This window comes from Bos taurus, chromosome 22 (genome assembly GCF_002263795.3).
Source record: "Bos taurus isolate L1 Dominette 01449 registration number 42190680 breed Hereford chromosome 22, ARS-UCD2.0, whole genome shotgun sequence".
NCBI lineage: Eukaryota > Metazoa > Chordata > Mammalia > Artiodactyla > Bovidae > Bos > Bos taurus.
Genome location: NC_037349.1, coordinates 21379114 through 21399868, shown reverse-complemented (window position 1 = coordinate 21399868; position 20755 = coordinate 21379114). Strand labels below are relative to the sequence as shown.

General features: G+C 46.6%; 1 long non-coding RNA gene across 2 annotated transcripts in view; it reads right to left on the bottom strand.

The window, feature by feature from the left end:
- Positions 1–3240: 3240 nt before the first annotated feature.
- The window catches only part of LOC101907920 (uncharacterized), a 60007-nt gene continuing 42492 nt past the window's right edge, over positions 3241–20755 (bottom strand). For both annotated transcript variants that reach the window (XR_009492352.1, XR_009492351.1), the window contains one exon: positions 3241–16822. This is a non-coding gene — a long non-coding RNA (uncharacterized lncRNA). The remainder of the gene's footprint in view (positions 16823–20755) is intronic.

The following is a 20755-nucleotide window of genomic DNA, read 5'->3' as shown; positions in this document are numbered from 1 at the left end:
ATCTTCCAGAACCCTCTGGCTGTCTGGAGCCCATGCAGGGAACCTGCCCCCAGGGAGTTCTCAGCCAGGCAGAGACGCCACCTGCCCTTGGCGTCTGTTTGCTTCAAATGTCACCTTCCCTGTCTGCTCATGAGCCAGCAGAGGCGAGCGAGCATTGCCTGGCTTGAGATGTCCCCAGGCAGCATGTGTCTAGGGAGGAGTCAGGAGATGAGCTGGTGGTCTGATCAATGAACTGGCAGTCTGGCATCTCCCCCCCTCACTCCTGTCTTTGATTCACCAAAAAAGGACTCTGAGCTCCGTCTGACACATCCTGTAGCAAGCAAACAGTAAACTCTGCACCGGCCTCTTTCTCCCAGCAACTTAGGGACTGGCGCTCCTGTTCTCCTGCTTATTAAACTGTGAATTGCCCCGTGAGTTGCTAAGCTCTTCTGGCTAGACATTTTGGGTAAAAACCTAAATAAATCAAGTTTATCTTGGGGATGGAGCAGGGGGTTGAAATCAAGGCCAGAATCTTTTTGCCTGTCCCCCTCTCCTCCCCAGTTGGTGACTCAAGGGAATAGCTGTGGGGGCAGAGGGAAGTGGTTGCGGCACCCTGAACTAAAAAGGGTTTGAGGGTTCCACACAGCATCAACCCAGAATCCCCTGGCTGGAGTCTATCAGACACCCCTCAGAGGGGCAGCCCTCCCTCTGCCTTGTTCTCTGCTTCTAGCTTGCCCTTGACCTTCTTTCCAGGCCGGTGCCAGCAGGTTCCAAGTGGTTCGGAGAGAGATGCGGAAGGAGGGGTTCGCACTCCAAGTCTTTGGCCCCTTCAGGACAAAGAGGACCTCTGTGAAACAGGGGTGTGTGCGCGGGTGAGGGGGTGCAGCTCGGTCTCTGGGGCCGGGGAGCGGACACTGGGGATCTGGCCGCCTTCAGACAGGGCGTGAGCCTCCTCCGGGCTGCCGGGATGGTCTCACCCAGCGCTGACCTGCCTCGCCTGTTGACACAACGTCACGTTTCCGACTGCAGCCCTTTCATGTGCGGCCCGCGGCTAAATGCGGCTGCCGGTTCCTGGAAGCAGACGTGCCTGGCACCGCGTCAGCAGAAACCTGATCCCCGGGGAAGCTTGGCACGGCCACGGGCTCGCTCGGCCCCCAGAATAGGGCCTGGCAGCAGGCGCTGGGCAGCAACCCCCTCAGGCCCCGCAGGAGGGAATCCGAGCACTCTCCCGCGGGGGGAAGGGAGGGCTGGGTGGGGTACGGAGCTGGATTTAAGCAGGGCGTTGGAACAGGAGCCTAATTATCTAGAAGCTCGAAGCTTCCCACGGGTCATCGCTCATTAATGAAGCCTAACAACCGAGAAGTACCATTATCGTTGCTATTATACTTTACATTTTAGAGAGAAGTAAAAACGGGATCAGAGAGGGGAGTTAACTTGCAGACGGTCACACAGCTTCCGAGTCACTAAACCATTATTGGAATGGTGACTGTGTTGGTTTGTGGCTCTTCTTAATCAGAGCCAAAGGAAAGGCTTTCAGAGTCTGGTTGTGAACACTAGTAATAATACTAATACTGCTATTACTAACAGCAAACACTTTGTAGCACTTATTATTTCCCACTCTTCAAATCACTCCCTACACAAAAACTTGATTATCAGGGCAACTCCATGAGGTAGGTTTAATTATTATCTTCCTTATATGGTAGAGAAAAACAGAGAAGCTAAGTAACTTGCATAAAGTCACACAGCTCCAGAGGTGAACTGAAATTTAAAGCTAGGCAATTTGTCTCCAAAGTCTATGTGCTTAACTACTCAACCCCATTGCTCTTCCCTTTAAATAATAGCAATGCCAGCCATAATAATAATAGAAGTAGTGATAACTGTCACAGTTACTACCAGATTTTGAGTACTACCCCTATGCCAGGCAATATATTAAACACTTTATGTGAATTATCTCTACTTCCTATAACAACTGTGAGGGGTAGGTATTAATTAGAAGTGAAAAAACTGGAGCTAAGACAGGAGAAATTTGAGCCTCCTCAGAGGTGACACATTCTATAAAGGACAGAGCCATGCCCTTTCTCTGGTGTAGAACTACTTCTAAACTGAGCTCTGTGACATGGGCTTGGACATGCAATATCCCATTTAATCCTCAGTATAGGCCCATGGAATAGGTACTAGGATCCCTAGTGCGTGAAGGAGATAACAGGCTCAGGATGAAGTTATTCACCTGAATTTTTATTTGCATCCTTACAAATATGCCCACGTACCATCTCTGATACTTCCCTGGTGGTCCAGTGGTTAAGACGCTATTCTCCCAATGCATGGGGCCTGGGTTGGATCCCTAGTCAGGGAATCAGATCCCATATGCTGCAACCAAAGATCCTGCACTCCGCAACTAGGACTTCATGCAGCCAAATAAATAAATATATTAAAAAAAAAAAATAATTAGCCCTACAGGCAAACTGGGGCATGGTGAGGCCGGTAGGGTGGATGGGTGGGGGCACTTACCAGTTAACTGTGCTGAGAACTAGAATTTGGGTTTGAGGAAATTCTATGTTAAGTTTTCTGGAGTGGGAGGAGGGGGCATTCGTTTTCTCACATCTCTTTTAAGGTTAGGAGAGGGCCAGATAAAAGGGCCTGGGGCAGTAGCTACCTGCAGACCACTTGGGTGAGACTGGAAGGAGGGAGGGAGGCCATGCTCCCAGCTGTCTTGCTGGAAGGACAACTGTGCCCCCACACCCTGGCTGATCTCTGCGGCCCGTGGTCAGCTCCCCAGTATGTGGCTGGCTAAGGAGGGGTAAGCAAGAGGCCACCTGTCTCTGTAGAAGGGGGCCAGCATCTCAGCTTCCCATGCTGCCAGGTTCCTCCTCAGGCCTTGGAGACCCTTGGAGCTGCCACGAGACAGACTGCACAGAGCTCCCAAGTGGTTTCATGTGAAGACTCTGTGTTAACGGGATCGGTGTGTTCCCCAGAGACCCAGAACTCCCCAAGTGCCACGTGGCCTGGAGGGAGGGAAACCTCTGGCCTTCTCACCCCGTCTTTAGCTGGAGCAGCTTCCTTTTTCTCTGTCCTAAATACCATAAAGGTTTGTTCGAACGAGAATTCCACTGCTAAAAAAAAATATCACAAACTGTTTGGAAGGTACCCAACTACAGCCCCTTCCTCGGGCATGGCCTTCACTTCACCCACTTCTTTCTCCAGCATCCAGGAGGAGGCTGGGGCCACTCAAAGCCCACCCCTCCACCCCCCCACCCCCACCAACAGGCCAACACCCCCTGTTTATCGCAAGCCATCTGTTTGGCCCGACTACCACAGCAGAACATGAGCTGGGTGAAGCCTCTCCCATTGGTTATGGCAGCCAGCGACACACTGGGCCATCCAGTCTTGTGATGTGCCTGGACTGGGGCCCGGAAGGTTTCTTCCGCTATAGACGGGGCCCTCCCTTCCCGGAGGAATCTTAGCAAAGACACTGAGGTAGGGCAGCAGGGAATGAGTCACCAGGCTGCTAGGTAGGGGGCGGGGTGGATGGCCTCGGGCTGTGGCCAGAGTGTTAGGGACAGCCGGCCTTGGTTAATCCTAGGAGCCCTGCTGTCCTGCCCTACACCCCACCTGTAAGAGTGAAAAGGAAGATACTTGTGTTTGTTTGTTTGAAGAGCTAATATGGTTTTCTTGGAAACCCCATTATGGATAAGTAGATGGAGGTTGAGATTATGCAGAGATCTTTGAGGAATTAAAGTAGGAGAAAAAGGAGAGAATACTACTCCCCTTCCACGGGGGAAAAAATATGTGTTTTTAATAAAATATCTAATATTTGGTACCCTTTGTTTTTACTAAGGAGAATTTAAAACATCTATGAAAGTAGACAGAAACAAAAAGAAAAATGACCCAATTTTTTAAATGGGCAGAGGACCTGAACAGCCATTTCTCCAAGAAGATGTACAGATGGCCAAGAAGCACATGAAAAGATACTCAACATCATTAGTCATCAGGGAAATGCAAATCAAAACCTCAATGAGATGCCACGTCACACCCACTAGGATGGCTGCAATAAAGAAAAAACAAAACAGAAAATAACAAGTGTTGTCGAGGATGTGGAGAAATCGGAACCTTCCGACATTGCTAGTGGGAATGTAAAATGGTTCAGCTGCTGTGAAGACAGTTTAGTGATGTCTCAAAAAGTTAAACACAGAACTACCATCTAACTCTGCCATTGCACTCCTAGGTATATACCTCCAAAATACTGACAACAGGTACTCCAACAAGGACACATACAAGCACGCTCCTAACAGCACTATTTACAACAGCCAAAAGTGGAAACAGACCAAATGTATGTCAACAGAGGGATGGATAAACATAACGTGGTATATAAACACCATGGACTAAAAGGAAGAATGCGGTACATGCTGTATGCTACAATATGTGTACGTAGAATAATACATGCAATAACATGGGTGAGCCTCCAAAACATTATGCTCGGTAAAAGAAGCCAGACACAGGAAGTCACCAATAGTATGATTCCACTGATATGACGTATAAAGAATAGATAAATCCATAGTGACAGAACACAGATGGATGGTTGCCAGGGGCTTGAAGGAGGACGACATGGAGGAAAATTGCTTAATAGGTACCGGGTTTTAATTTGAAGTGATGGAAATGTTTTGAAATTAGAGGTGGCGGTGGTACAACACTGTAAATGTACTAAAAGCCACTGAATTGTTCACTTTAAAGTGCTTGATTTCATGTGAATTTCACCTCCGTAAATTATTTAAGTAGACAGAAGAGCATCATGAATCTTCTATCAGCTTTCCAGCTTTAACAGTCATCAATTCATATCTAATCACTTTCATCTGTAATTTATATACCATTCTGTTTCTGCTGTTTATATATTACTCTGAAGCAAATCTGGACATTATACAATTTCATTTGTAAATATTTCACTCTCTCTCAAAAATAAATATTCTATAAAAAAATTAATAGCATTATCACACCTAAAAAAATTGAACACCAGAAGGCAATGTTTAAACGTTCATTTTCTGAATAGAAGCACAGCATCATTTCAGAATCTAAAAGCACAAAAAGTGATCAGGGAAAAAAATTACTTTGTCTTAATTCATACTCTTTAATCCTGATCCCTTTGGTCCAGGCAAAATCTCCTGTAAGCAGGCAGGTAGGTACTGTTAGAACTTTTCTTAGAGCTTATCTGTGTTTATATGTGCAACTACAAATGAGGGTTATCACTTGCCTCCCTTTTTCATATAGAAATAGCATGCTACTTACATAATTCTGCACATGTTTTTTATTGAAGTATAGTTGATTTATAATATTCTATTAGTTTCATGTGTACAGCACAGTGATTCAGTATTTTTGCAGATTATACTCCATATTAAGTTATTACAGGGTAATAACTGTAATTCCCTGTGCTATTCAATATCTCCTTGTTGCTTATCTATTTTATACATAGTAGTTTGCATCTGATAATCCTGTACCTGTAATTTGTCCCTCCCTGCACTTATTTTTTGCACTTATTTTTTTTGGTAAGAGAGAGAAGCCTTTATTTTTAATTTTATACTGAAGTATAGCCAATTAACAACGTCGTGATAGTTTCAACTTCACAACGTTTTTAACTTGCTGTATCTTGGGAAGCTAGTCCCATGAATACATAGAAAAGCTTTTAATTCTTTTTACAACTGCATATTATTTCACTCTACAGATATACTGTTGTTTATTTGATCAGTTCCTTATTATGGACACTGGGGTTATTGCTGACCTTTCACTATTACCGACAGGGCTGCAATGACTAATTATATATGTATATCATTTTGTATGTGTATAACATTATTTATGGGATTAAACCCCCCAGAAGCTGGATCATACCATGAGCCTCTGTCATTCTGATGGATATTACCATATTGTCCTCCACGGGACTGTGATAGTTCACATTCCTTTAGCATCCCATGAAGGTTGTCCCTCTGGGAGGCAATTTGCAAGTGATGCCAGAAGGTTTGGTACATGTACATATAGAGTCCACTTCAAAGAGTTATCATAAGGGAGTAATTTGTCAGATTTTCAAAGATTAAGCTACAAGGATGGACATCTTCATGTCATTCATAGTTAAAAAAAAAAAAACAACACTTGAAAGTCAGAAAAATGGGCAACAGGATACTGGTTGAGTAATTTATGGTATGTATAAAGTTTGGAATGCCAAAGAGTCATGAAAAAGGACACAGAATTGTTATTGTTAAGGGGGAGAAAGTAGGTCACAAACAGAATGATCCCATTTTTAAAGCGTAATGCGTGTACTTTTAAATACTCTCTCTCTGCCTCAATTTCCGCACCTGTAAAATGAGGGCAATAAATATCAGCTCACTGAGCTGCCATGAGGAATAAATGAGTTAAATTATCTAACGTGCTTAGAACAGTATCTGGTACAGAGGAAGCTCCAAGTCAGGGGTAGTTAAAATAAGTGGTAGAGTATTATTATTATTATTATCACAATTATATTATTTATTATTATTATCACAATTATATTCTAATTGCATAAGAGAAAGTTCTGGCAGACAATACAACAAAATTTTAGCCATCTTTGCAAGACCTGGAGTTACTGTTACTCTGAAAATTTTGCTCTTCTCTCTTCTCTTCTGTCTCTCTCTCTTTTACAATGAGACATGTGTTTCTGTAATATATATTATATCATGAAGTGCAAAAGAAGGGACAAGAATGGAATTCTGATGTAGACTTGGAAATCTGTACTCAGCAGAGCCCCAGGAGATGATGTGGAAAGAAAAGGCAGGAGGCTTTTTTGATCTGGTAGATCAGCCTCGGGCAGGGCCAGTCCTGCACACTAGGAAGAAAATGACTCTTTGGAACAGGCAATTGGAGGGAAGGTGAAGGCTCTCCCTGCCTATATGCACAAGGTTTACAGGGATCTGAACAATTAGAATGATGACAGAAACATTCAAATACAGCCAGTTACCCATGAGGGTCTTAAGATGAGGGGTCTGACTCACTGATCTCTGTGCTCCTAGTCCCCATCCTGAGGCAGGGCAGAAGTTCAATCAGTGTTTCCTGAATGAACGAGGTTCTGCTGTGTGACCTTGGGAGCGTTCTTTCACCTCCCTGAGTCTGTTTCTTCCATCACCAAATGAGAATATTAATGATCTCGCAGAAACTGTTATGAGGTTAGAAAGAAAAATCTGCACAAAGTAGGTACAGGAGCTTATTCACACTAAAGTGTAAATGACTGACAGTATTTTTTCCTAAAAAGCAGCTTTGTAGGGCAATAAAGGGAGAAGCCAGAAGAGATCTAGTATGTCAGCCAGACTAGGTGCTGAGTGCTGTTCCAGGCACTCTGCATGCATTTATCTTGCCTACTTTCCATGTGACACGTACAGAAATTTAGTCACTTGAGATCAAGTGACTTACCTAAGGTCACACAGCAAGCAGATCGCATAGCCAGGATTTAAGCCAACTATGATTCAAAAAGTCCTTGCCAAAGAGCCCTGAAGGTCAACATGGACAAAGGCATGAGGAGGGAAGACAGTCTGGGGAGGGGGAGTGGGGATCCTTCACAGTCAGACTTTGCACTCTGCATGGTGTGGAATTACCCCATCGGCAGACAAACACATTCTTGGGACACTAGGAAAGCGGTCCCAGTTCCCCTCCCTCTTGCCCCAGACTGTAAAACAATTCCACTTTGATATTTCAAAGGAAAGTATTAAGATAACCTCATGAAGAAAATCAAGCCCGATTGGTTTTCTGTACATATACGTTCAGTGTTTTTTTGTTTGCATGTCCTGTGAGGAGGAAGAACCATAATACTAATGTCTCAGGACATTAGGACTTAATTCCCCCTGGGTGGTAGGGCCCCTGCAGACCTTACCCAACTCGTGCTAGGCCAAGCCCCCAAGGAGGGAGGAAAGATAGGGACCTCCACCCTCTACTTGCCTCTGGCTCCTGGGGTTGTATGTGAGTGCTCCCCAGAGCTGTGGCCTCAGCTCCCCTGACCCGTGGCTTCTCACAGACCAGCCTTTCAGACAAGGCACTGACTGTCCAGGCATGTTCCAAGCCACTGACTCGAGTCCCAGCCAGCCCAGGCCTGTTGCAATGAGTCAGCCTTTCACTGGGGAAAAACATGGTGACTGGCCGGCAAGTCACTTTTTCCAACTTGGCCCTTGTCCTGGGCTGGGTCTGGGGAGGCCTTCCTTTTTCCCTTTGGGATTCTACTGGCTATGAGGTGTTCCCCAGGGGTCTTAGGAACCCTGGGGGCTGGAATTGTTTTGTGGGTGGGTAGGTTGAGTGGGTTCAACTGAGACAGATGAAGGTCTCTCGATGTAGCTACCTGGTCTCCTTACCCACACACAGGAGAGTAGAGGCTACAAAAGTTAAAGCTTCATTTCCTACCAGGTGAGTGCAGGACAGCTATGGGGGAAGGGCAGACCTGACAACGTCCATGCTGTCACCTTCACAGGCCAGGGTGGGACAGCAAACCCAGGTACCTGGAGCCTGGACCACACTTGGCTCCTCACCAACTAGAGCGGTTTTCTGCAAGATGATGCTCCCTTGGGCCCCCTGAATTTTAAAGCAAGCACTGTTACCTTCTGCAAACCCGCCACCCCTCAGCTCAATGCCAAGGGTCGGGTTTCAGAGCTGTTCAATTTACCGGCCTTTCTGACTCACCTCCAGCTTCCCCAACGTTCCTGAGGCCTTCCCTACAAAGCTATGCTGAGCGGATTCTCCCTGTGTGACAGGGTAGAAGGGAAAGCCATGACCATTAGTCAGGGAGTCAGGGGTGTGTGAGGGCAGGGGTTGGGCCCTTGGTGGATGCTGGAGCAAATCCTTTCTCTCCAGAAGGAATACTAATCTTTCTGCCTCTGAGACCCTTGCTTAGAATTGTCTCTTCTCTTTTGTGATTAATGAAGATTAATCTGTCCTTCCCTGGTGGCTCAGTGGTAAAAGAACCCATCTGCCAATGCAGGAGATGCGGGTTTGATCCTTGGGTCGTGAAGATCCCCTGAAGGAGGAAATGGCAACCCACTCCAGTATTGTTGCCTGGGAAATCCCATGGACAGAGGAGCCTGGTGGGCTATAGTCCATGTGGTTACAAAGAGTCAGACATGACTGAGCACATAATATTTCTTGCACATGAAGATTAACTTCTCAATCCTTCATTCATTCAGGCCACAGGCATTCACTGATACTCTTTGTCAATAGTCCAGGGTTTTGGGCTTTGGGGTTGCAGACAGAACAATCACGCTTCTGCTCTTATGAAGGGGAGTCTCTGAAGGCGACACAGGCACTGACCAGATCCTGACACAGCAGATACCAGCTATCCACAACAGATATGAGGGAAGAGCACTCAAGGGCAGACAGCAGGGCTGGGTGTGGTCTGGGGTGTTCAGAGAAGGCTCACCTGAGCTGGCATAGATAAGGAGGATGTCTCTTAGGGTGCAGCAGGGGATGAGAAATGGTGTTTGTTATGGGTGGAATTTGGAGAAGGAAATGGCAATCCACTCCAGTACTCCTGCCTGGAAAATCCCATGGAGAGAGGAGCCCGGCAGTCTACAGTCCATGGGGTCGCAAAGAGTCAAACACATGACTGAGTGCCGGAGCACATGGGTTGAACTGTGTCCTCCACAAAGAGATCTTGTGACCTTATTTGCAATCAGGGGGCCTTCACAGAGGTAAGCAAGTTAACATGAGGTCATGAGGGTGGGCCCTTGTGCCTGGTGTGCTTATAAAAAGGGGACATTTGGACAAGGAGACAGACATGGCACAGGGAGGATGCCACGTGAAGGTAATGGCAGAGACTGGAGGGATGCAGCCACACGCCAAGGAATCAGAGATCGCTGGCAAACCACCCAAAGCTGGGGGAGAGGCCTGGGACAGACGGAACCAACCCTGAGACACCTTGATCTCAGACTTCCAGCCTCCAGAAATTGAGACCATAAATTTCTGTAGTTTCAGTCACCCAGTTTGTGGTCCTTAGTTACAACAGCCCTAGGAAAGTAATACTGTGTTCCAGGCAGAGGAAATTCCAAGTGCAGAAGCCTTGAAGGTAGGGGTAGGGGGCAGATTTGAGAAAGAAGTGCACCCTGGTCAGAATGCAGAGTCAAAAACTCCTTTATCTCTAACGAGAGGGAAGTGGATCAGTGCGGGTGCCTCTAGCGATGATAGGAATAGCAATAAAAATAATAACCACCTTGAAGACGTATAGAGTGCATAAGATAAGCCTGGGGAGGCAGGAAGTAACTGGGCTACACAGAGGCTTCCTTGTAAGAATGAGGATTGTAGCCTTTAACCCTAAGAGAAATTGCAGGGCCGGTGACCTGGTATCTAGTGTGAGCTGTGTGACCTTGGGCAAGTTGCTTTCTGTCTCTGTGCCTTACTTAGTTCCACGACCACGTACTCGCAGTGTGCTCAAGTTTGCCATCCTGCGTGTGATGGGCAGGGTGAAGGAGGAGAGAAAATGAAAGGAGTGTCCAATGTCCCTTTTTGTTCTTTGGAGCTTATCATCTACACGGAGAAATGACAAATTTTCGAGCCAGGGCACAGGAAAAGTATCAAGCGTGGTAAGAGGGCAGCCTCAGACATACTCGCAGGCTGAGGTGGACACTCCCCTCCAGGGTCTTGATAGCTGCATAGGCCCCCAAGTGGCTGTGTCTGTGCTCTGGAACTCCATCTCCCCCTGCTGCCCTCCACCCCCCAATAGCTGATTGATCCTGGGAATTAACATATGACCCAAGCTAAGCCAATCAGAATCTTTCCCTGAGATTTTTCTTTTCTTTTTTATCTGGGGAAGAAAATTCAGTTTCTTCTCTAAGGAAACAGGATGCTGTTGGTGGCCATGTTTCCTGCCACCCAGAGGGAGCTGGTTTGAGGGAATGGAGCTGACAGGTAAAAAAGGAGATAAGACAGTAGAGAGAAACAGAGCGAGAGTGTGCATGAGTGAGCCCCTTAGCTGTCCTGAGGCCTTGGCCACACTCAGGCTTTTCCTGTGTGCACACCAGTTACCCCCAGAGTCATCATCTCACATTTCTATTTTTGCTTAGACTGTTGGAGAGGAGTTTCTGCAGTTTGGAAGTTCTGACTCTGAGTACTGTGTGGAGTGTTTGTTAAGGAAGTAACACAGACCCTGCACTTGGCCCCAGTGTGTGCTATCCTGTCAGAGACCAAGCAGCTTTCCCTGCTTTCCAAGGAAGCTCTCAGTGGGATAGAGAGAGGCCACCCTCACCTTTATCCTATGCAAGGCATTAGGGGCTCCACAATGTCTCCATGAGCCTTGCCTCATTTGTTTTGCTCTGCAAACCCTAAAAGGCAGAAGTGGCTACCTGCCTTCCCTTTTACTGTTGAGAAAACTGAGGCACAAGGGAAGAGAAATCACTTTGTATGTAAGTGGTAGAGCCCTTTGTAAGCCCTCTGGTCCTTAATACAATGCACACGAGACAGAAGTAACCCTGGGCAGTTCAAGCTCTCATCAGGGAAGGAATAATTGTCCTCCTTTGATGAAATTATCAGTAACATTTTCCTGCAGATAAAGAAGGGAAATGACCAAAGGTTGGTGTGGGGTATAAAGTGTGAGTTCAGGAAGGCAAGTGTTATCTTTTATCTCCATGAGCCTAGTAATAGTTCAACACATAGCATTGTGAGATGTTTAATATATGTTTGCTGAAAAAAGAATGGTATATTATTTACTGAGCACATACTATGTGCTAGGCACTGTTCTGTATGCTTATGGGTAGTCATTCAGCTAACCATCACCAAGCCCAATGAGGTTGGCATTTATTGTGCCCATTTTCTAGATGAGAAGGCTGAGGTAAAGAGAAAAAGTGGGTCACTTACTGAACTCACACAGGTGGTAATTGTCAGAACGACCTCCAGCTACCTGGCTGCATGTGCACTCTTAACCACTGGGCTATCCTGCCTATTTCTGGATGAATGAATGGAAGCACACAAGCTGCTTTCAGACACACACATACACATATGTTTAAGGAGAGCTTGCAGTGGAACAGAGCAGATAGGGAGGAGAGCCATGCAGTAGTGAAGCTGGGAGAAACTAAAGCTCCAGAAAATTCTCCAAATAAGTGGACTGTGAATGAACCTTAAACATGGGTAGGGTTAGGGTTAGGGAATTGCCATACAACCCAGGAATCCCACTGCTGGGCATACACACTGAGGAAACCAGAAATGAAAGAGAAACGTGTACCCCAATGTTCATTGCAGCACTGTTTACAATAGCCAGGACATGGAAGCAACCTAGATGTCCATTGGCAGATGAATGGATAAGAAAGCTGTGGTACATATACACAATGGAATATTACTCAGCTATTAAAAAGAATGCATTGGAATCAGTTCTAATGAGGTGGATGAAACTGGAGCCTATTATGTAGAGTGAAGTAAGTCAGAAAGAAAAACACCAGTACAGTATATTAATGCATATATATGGAATCTAGGAAGATGGTAATGATGACCCTATATGCGAGACAGCAAAAGAGACACAGATGTAAAGAACAGACTGTTGGACTCCGTGGCAGAAGGCAAGGGTGGGATGGTTTGAGAGAATAGCATTGAAACATGTATATTATCATACGTGAAATAGATTGCCAGTCCAGGTTCAATGCATGAGGCAGGATGCTCAGCGCTGCTGCACTGGGATGACCCTAAGGGATGGGATGGGGTGGGAGGTGGGAGGGAGGTCAGGATGGGGAACACATGTACACCAATGGCTGATTCATGTGAATGTATGGCAAAACCCACCACAATATTGTAAAGTAATTAGCCTCCAATTAAAACAAAAAAATATTAAAAAGTAAATAAATAAAATATAAAAAATAAAAATTAAAAAAAATGGGTAGGACTTGAATGTCAAAAGAAAGATATGGACACTTAGGTCTGGAATCTCCTTATTTTCCAATCCACGTAATAATTGCCTTAATGAGTTGAGAGCTTTCTCTGTGCCCTGCACCCTACCTACTTCATCTTCTGTATCTTCCCACCCCCTCTATGTCAGAAGCCTCCCTCATCACCCTTCTGTACTGCTCCCTCGCCCTTGCAGTTCAAAGAAAGATCAGTCTTATTGGTCATTCTTTTCAAAACCAAAGTTGATGATGACCAATTGTTGCTAAGGCAACAATTGACCTACACTTATGGCATCTACAGGCCTGAAGAGTTAAGGCCAGAAAGACTGTGTGTGGGTCAAGACCCAGATGTGGACTAGATCCACGGATGAGGGTGAAAGGGCCTCAGTGACGATGGCAGAGCCCAGAGTGCACTTATCTGCAGCTGCCTTTGCTGGAGAACTAGATTTCACTCCCTATCTCTGCTGGAGATCTCGCAAGCACCCACTGCACCCTGGTGCAGAACGGCCTGCTGTGCGCTCTGAGGCCCCATCAACCATGAGACAAGAAAAGACACAGCCTAACTTCAAAGGGCTGCAGATGACAAGGGCGGCCCAGCAGAGCCCAGTGACCCCGGGGTGAATCCAGCTGCATCAGGATCCAGCCGGCGCAAGACAGCCGGCGACAGGGAGTTGCCCTGAAGGCTTCAGGAGTCCTGGCATTGTCCACGGAGATTTGATAGGAATTTATTGTCCACGCAGCCTCACCTTTCAGGAGAACAACCTCTAGGCTCTTTTGGGGGATTCCCAGGGCTAAACAAGGGCTTCCTTGTAGTTCAGTTGGTAAGGAATCTGCCTGCAATGCAGGAGACCAGGGTTTCGATTCCTGGTTTGGGAAGATCCCCTTGAGAAGGAAACGGCAACCCACTCCAGTATTCTTGCCAGGAAAATCCCATGGACAGAGGAGCCTGTCAGGGTACAGTTCATGGGGTCACAAGAGTTGGACACAACTTAGCAACTAAACCACCAGGAATAAAAGTCCTTTGGAGAAAAGTGGCCTTTAAAAAACTGCACCCTCAAAAATAGACTCATAGATACAGAGAACAAACAAGTGGTTGCCTGAAGGGAGGGGTGGAGGTAGGGGAAATAGGTGAAGACATTACAGAGCTACAAACCTCCAGTTACACAATAAGTCAAGTGCAGTCCTTACAGGTGAAATCTAAAAGGAAACAATACAAATGAACGTGTCTACAAAATAGAAACAGACTCACAGACTTACAGAATGAACTTGTGATTGCCAGAGGGGAAGGATGGAAGGAAGGGATAGTTGGGGAGTTTGGGATGGACATGTACACACTGCTATATTTAAAATGGATAACCAACAAGGACCTACTATAGCACAGGGAACTCTGCTGAATGTTACGAAGCAGTCTGGGTAGGAGGGGAGTTTTGGGGGAGAATGGACACTTACATATGTATGGCTAAGTCCCTTTGCTGTCCACCTGAAATGGTTACAACATTGTTAATCGGTTATATTCCAAAATAAAATAAAGTTTAAAATAAATCAGAGATTTAATATGCAACATAAGAAATATGGTCAATGATGTTGAAGTAACTTTGCACGAGGACAGATAGTTACTGAACTCATCATGATCATTTCAGAAAGCATGTGAATGTCAAATCTTTATATAAAACACATGGAACTAACAAATGATTATATGTCAACTATATTTCGATTTTGAAGAATTTTAAAGTATTTTTTTTAAATGCATCGTCACTCTTAGGTTTCCCTGGTGGCTCAGACAGTAAAGAACCAGACTAAAGAATCTGCCGGCAGTGCTGGAGACCCGGGTTAGATCCCTGGGTTGGAAAGATCTCCTGGAGAAGGGAATGGCAACACTCCACTATTCTTGCCTGGAGAACCCCCATGGATAGAGGAGCCTGATGGGCTACAGTTCATGGGGTCACAAAGAATCAGACACGATTGAGCAAGTAACACTTCACTTCACACTCTTAGACACACAAGAACTTTTAAAACTTTGGAGGCTTTTCTTTGTTCCTGGAGCTATTCCAAGAACTTTGTTTGCACAACCTCACTTAATCCTCAGGACGTCTGGATGCAGAAGCAATGACACCCCTTAGTATAAGTACTGGGGAGACTGAGGCTCAGTGACATCCTCCAGGTTATAGATGTGGCAGAGCCAGAAGTCCAACTCAACTCTGGCTTCAAATCCCTTGCTTTTCACCCTGATGCTACACATTCACAGAAAACTAGATGTTTGACTCCCATCTGTTTACCCAGCAAATATTTCTTAAGCCCCTACTCTGAGACAGGCACTGTTTTAATAGATGCTGGGGACATCATAGTGCATAAGTGAAATAGGAAAAAACCCCTGCCCTCAGGAAGCGTACAATGCATCAACAAAATCAAAACAGCATCAAAAGGCAGAAATTAGTCTTCATTATTACTGGTAATGCAGTTGAGATATTACTGTCTGTCTACTCCACAGACCCATTCCTCCACGTTCTGTTATTGGACAAATAGTTGTTGAAAGCGTACTAGGGGTCAGGTGCTGTTCCAGGCACAGGGACCTCAGGGGTAAGCCAAATACATGGGGGCCCTGCCCTCATGGAATTGACATTCTGTTCCACTGTTCTTTCTAAGCTGTAGCTACTGCTCAGGGAACATGAGCTGTGCTGACTTGAGCCCCAGGGAAGCTGAGGCTGAAGTTGTGAGAAACAACCAAACCAGCACAAGTGTAAGGGATCATAGATGTCCTCTGCCCTCTCCCCCACAACACACGGTGACCCCTGACCCACAGGGTGTTCAGAGAAGCTTGAGGGCAGAAGTCAGTAGCTCTGAGTCTTAACTAGCTGTGTGACTGAGCTAGTCATTTCAGCTTTCCCGGCTCCACCTTCCTCATTGTACAGTGAAAACAGAAGCTCCTGACCTGCTGGCAGATTTGTAAGATGTGATGAATTCAAATGAAATAATGACTCTATGAGCATTTCTGGATTTACCTTCCAAGTCCTATTCTACTTCAGTCTTTCAGTTCTTCACTTCCCGTAACCATAATGCTTCAGAAAGGAGCCCATAAACTCATTCACATGAAGGTATAAATAACAAAGAAGCTTTTTAAGCCTTGCTCCTCCCAGGCCTACAGGTTTTCTTGTAAAGAAAAACTGATTCTGGCCAAAATGGAGTAAGAGGCGCCAGATTTACTCTCCCACCTGAAATAAAAAGCACCCTAACTGTGTCCTTAGGTAAAACTTGATAATATTCATAAGATTGAAAAAATTCCAGTGCCCAAGAAGGAAAAATTCCTGATGTCTGCCATACAATCCAAAGAAGTCCCAGCTAGAAATATCTTGGACTAGAATGTAAGCTCCCTTAGGGCAGGAGTTTTTGCCTGCTTTATTCTCTGCTGTATCCCCAGTTCTTACAAGAGTACCTGACACATAGTAGGTACTCAGTAAGTACTTGTTGAGTAATGAATGAATGACTGCCTGTCACACATCAGTGAGGAAGAGTGGCAAGTCTGCACAGTCTCAGAAACCACCCTGTGCTCAAGGCCTGCCAGATGGATCAATTCCTCAAATCTTGGTGGGGGATGAGACCCTCTAAACAGTGACAGTCTTGAGGGGAGGGAACCCCTAGGACAAGCCCTATTTTCACGTAGGAAGGAAAAGGAAAGCTTGTACTCAGCGATAACCATCGCTGTGAACCACTGCTCCCCACAGCACCCCCTCCCTTCAGCCCGGCCTGTTTACTGGAAGGCGCGACCCTATTTTCTACATCCTGGACATTGAGAGCTTTCATCACTGGCTGAAGGCAAGGCCGTGAAGGCTGGATGTCAGGGTCCTGGTGAGAAGTCATGTGGGAGCTGGGTGAATGGAGGTGGGCAGCAGTCGATGTTACCCCATGGGTAAAAGCAATCTGCTCATTCATTTGTCAATCCTCTCATTTCGCACAAAGTGATGTGGGTCAGGCCTCACACTCGCATGGGGTCTCTGGAGATGAAAACGAAAACAGTGGTGATTAAAATAATTATAACAAGCTACCGTTTCCTGAGTGATGACTTTAAAAAGACTTTAAAAAGCTGGAGCGGCTCAGAGGACGGCTCTCAACCAGTCTGCTTGGGCTCCTGGTCATGGCTCTGCTCCTTACCAGGGGTGTGACTAGGCCAGTTACCTAACCTCTCTGATCTCCATTTTCTTGACCCTAAAACAAGCTGCTATAATGCATTAACACACCTAAAGCACTTAGAACCATATGGATATTTCTGGGGTTGGTGTCCTGTTAGACACTTTCCAGCTTTAGGCTGAAAAGGAGATGGTACTGTGGTTAAGAAGTTTCGATTTGGATCTTGGGCACCCCCTTATTCACTGTGTGACATTGAGCAAATAATTTACCCTCTTTGAACCAAGTAATGCAAAGTAAACCCCGTGGAGGTGAGCAATTCTGCTTTGTTCACTCCTCTCCAGGACCATATTCCATGGCTGGCTCCATAAATCTATCTTGAATGTATGAATGAATATATAATAATCAAGACCGCTGCATCATTTGCAGAGCCCCATGCAAAATGAAAACGCAGGGCCCCATGCTGAAAAAGTATCAAGAATTTCCAGACAGCAATGACTGAGTATAAAACCAAGTGTGGGGCCCTTGGAAGCGCGTAGTGGCTCTGCATGACTTCATGGGCCACGTGCTCTCAAAGCTGGCCCGATAACCATCACTGCTCCATATCGTTCACATGACAGTAAAGTCAACTCCTGCACAGAAAGCAATGAGTGCACCCTTGGCCCAGAGCAGGCTCTGAGTTCATTAACAGCATCCCATCAGGTTTAATGTTCACTCACTGCCTGAGGCGAGCAGACAGGTTTTGGCCCATTTCATAGGTGAGGGAAAAGGGGCCTAGAGGGCAATTAAATGACTTCTTCTCCATCCCACTGGATCTGATGGTGGGGTCTGAGCTCAAGTGAGGCTGGTGCTGACTCCATGGTAAGAGAACTGTGAGTGGAGGAAAGGAGCGGGCCCAGAAGTCTGGGGGCAGCTGGCAAGGCGGAGTCCTGGGCTAAAATGGGGCTCCTTCCTCAGGGCTGATTGTCTGAACCCCCAGGGTCTGTTCCTGTTGTTCACTGGGGAACCCACAGGCCGACAGGCTGTGGAGCTGGAAAATGAGCTCTGCCTGTCCTACGACACACCGTGAGCACAGAGGGGTCCCGGCCAGCCTTTCTCCCCGCAAGTCTAGCTCAGAATCAAGGCTGAGGTGAAAAGGGCAGAGCCCGGGCTGAATTTATGGATTTAAATCCAGCCTTTTCCACTGAGACCCCTCATGTCTCCATTTCTTCCCTGGGGTCTAGAAAGCTGCTGTGACCCAGGCCCGCCTGCTTTCCTGGCGCCCCTCCTCCCACGCTTTTCACTGCTCACCTCTGCCCCTCCTTGGAGCTCTGGTCAACCCACCAGGCCTTTCCCACCCCAGGGCCTTTGGTCTCCTGCTCCGAGCAACCTTCCCTGGGCTCCTCCTTGCCCATTCAACCCCAGCTCAAACATCATCATGAAGAAAAGCCTGCCCTCAGTATCTTTTCTAAAACACCCCTTCCTTGGCTTTCTAATGGTTAGGACTCAGCGCTTTGACTGTGGGGCCCTGTGTCCCATCCCTGATGAGGGAACTAATATACTGCAAGCCATGTGGCACAGCCAAAAAACACCACTGTACCCCCACTGACTCTGCATCTCCTTGCCCTGTGTGCTCCCGACCCCAACTGCAGGCACTGTCCTTGCTGATGCACTTACGTGCTCACAGCGGGACTCCTCCACGAGAACGTCTACCTGTAAATGGGAGGCAGGGACTGTGCTCTGAGCTCCCTCTGCTGCATCCAGGACAGTGGCCACTACACAATGGGGACCCAGTAAGTAACTGCTGAGTCAGTGGATGACCAAGTAACTCAACAACTCTGGGAAAGTGACTCGTGGGCTCGAGCCTCAGTTTTCCCATCTGTAAAATGAGACTAATACCAACCTCTTCAGGTGGATGTGTTAGAATAAAGCTGCCATCGTGGGAAGGGATGGATTGGGAGTTTGGGATGGACATATACACACTGCTATGTTTAAAAGAGATAACCAAGAAGGATCTACCATATAGTGTAGGGAACTCTGCTCAATATTCTGTAATAACCTAAGGAGGAAAAGAATTAGAAAAAGAACAAATACAGGTATATGTATAGCTGAATCACTTTGCTGTACAGTTGAAACTAACACATTGTTAATCAACTATATTCCAATACAGTTAATCAGCTCTGTGTGTGTGTGCTTAGTCGCTCAGTCATGTCTGACTCTTTGCAACCCCATGGGCTACAGCCCGCCAGGCTCCTTTGTCCATGTGGATTCTCTAGGCAAGAATACTGGAGAGGGTTGCCAGCTATACTCCAATATGAAATAGAAATTGTACAAACAAAAAATAAAGTTGTGATCAATTGAGGGCTTACTGTGTGCTGGGTACCCTACTGCATACAGAATTTGCCATCTACAAACGACTTGATTAATGACAACTACGGAGAAGGCAATGGCACCCCACTCCAGTACTCTTGCCTGGAAAATCCCATAGACAGAGGAGCCTGATGGGCTGCAGTCCATGGGGTCACTAAGAGTCGGAGATGACTGGGCGACTTCACTTTCACTTTTCACTTTCATGCACTGGAGAAGGAAATGGCAGCCCATTCCAGTGTTCTTGCCTGGAGAATCCCAGGGATGGGAGGGTCTGGTGGGCTGCCATCTATGTATGGGGTCGCACAGAGTCGGACACGACTGAAGCAACTTAGCAGCAGCAATGACAACTATTACTTGCATTCCTATCATCGCTACTACTACTAAACCACAGAAGTTGCAGTCCCTGAATTGAGGGGCTGAACTCTGAATCCTGAGATGTTCCCCAAGAAGACCATGAAGACCCAATGCAGGGAGACAGAGCTGGGGTGGAAGCAAAGGCCACTTCGGAAAAGAAAACTGGCCGGAAACTGTCTGAGGGGTTCCTTCTTCTGGGATTTCTCTGTTCTCTCCTGACCATCCCTTGCCACTCTGCCCCCACGCCGCCCCACCCTCCCAACCACACACCAAGAATAACCCTCATGCCCTGGGAGCCTCGCTGTCACAGCTTCCTGCTGCTACGATCATGGGCTGCTAGGCGGACTCCGAGGGATTTTCCAGCTCAGAGCAATGCTTAGCGGGACCTGAAGCAATGTGACATAAGAGGGGCTGTGATGCAGACCCAGAGGCAGGAAAACCCCAAGCCAGCACCAACTGGGAACTGGAGCGGGGCCCTCAGAGGGCACCTGGGCCGCAAGCCCCAGCAGGAGGAAGCAGGCCTTCTCTCTGACCTTGCCTGGTGGCCATCCACAGCGGCTTGGTGACAGTGAACACTGTCCTGGCCATCGGCCTGGAACAAGAAAGTCAACTTCGTGTCTGAAAAGTCTATGGCCAGTAGGTTCTCATTAGTTATCTGTTTTGTATTTAGTAGTGTATATATGTCAATCCCAGTCGCCCAATTCCTACCACCACCACCCCCCCATAAATGATTCAATTTGCTGTGCAGCAGAACCTAAACACAACATCATAAAGCAACTATATACTACAATAAAACATTTCAGCTCGGTCCTCTGTGATGACCTAGAGGGGTGGGAGGGAGGCTATAGAGAGAGGAGATATATGTATACTGCTGCTAAGTCCCTTCAGGCATGTCCGACTCTGTGCGACCCCATAGACGGCAGCTCACCAGGCTCCTCCGTCCCTGGGATTCTCCAGGCAAGAATACTGGATATATGTATACTTATGGCTGATTCACGTTGCCATACAGCAGAAACTAACATAACATTAAAGCAATTATCCTCCACTTTAGAAAAAATTCAAAGAAAAAAACTTTAAAAGAAAGTCTATGGCCAGGCTGG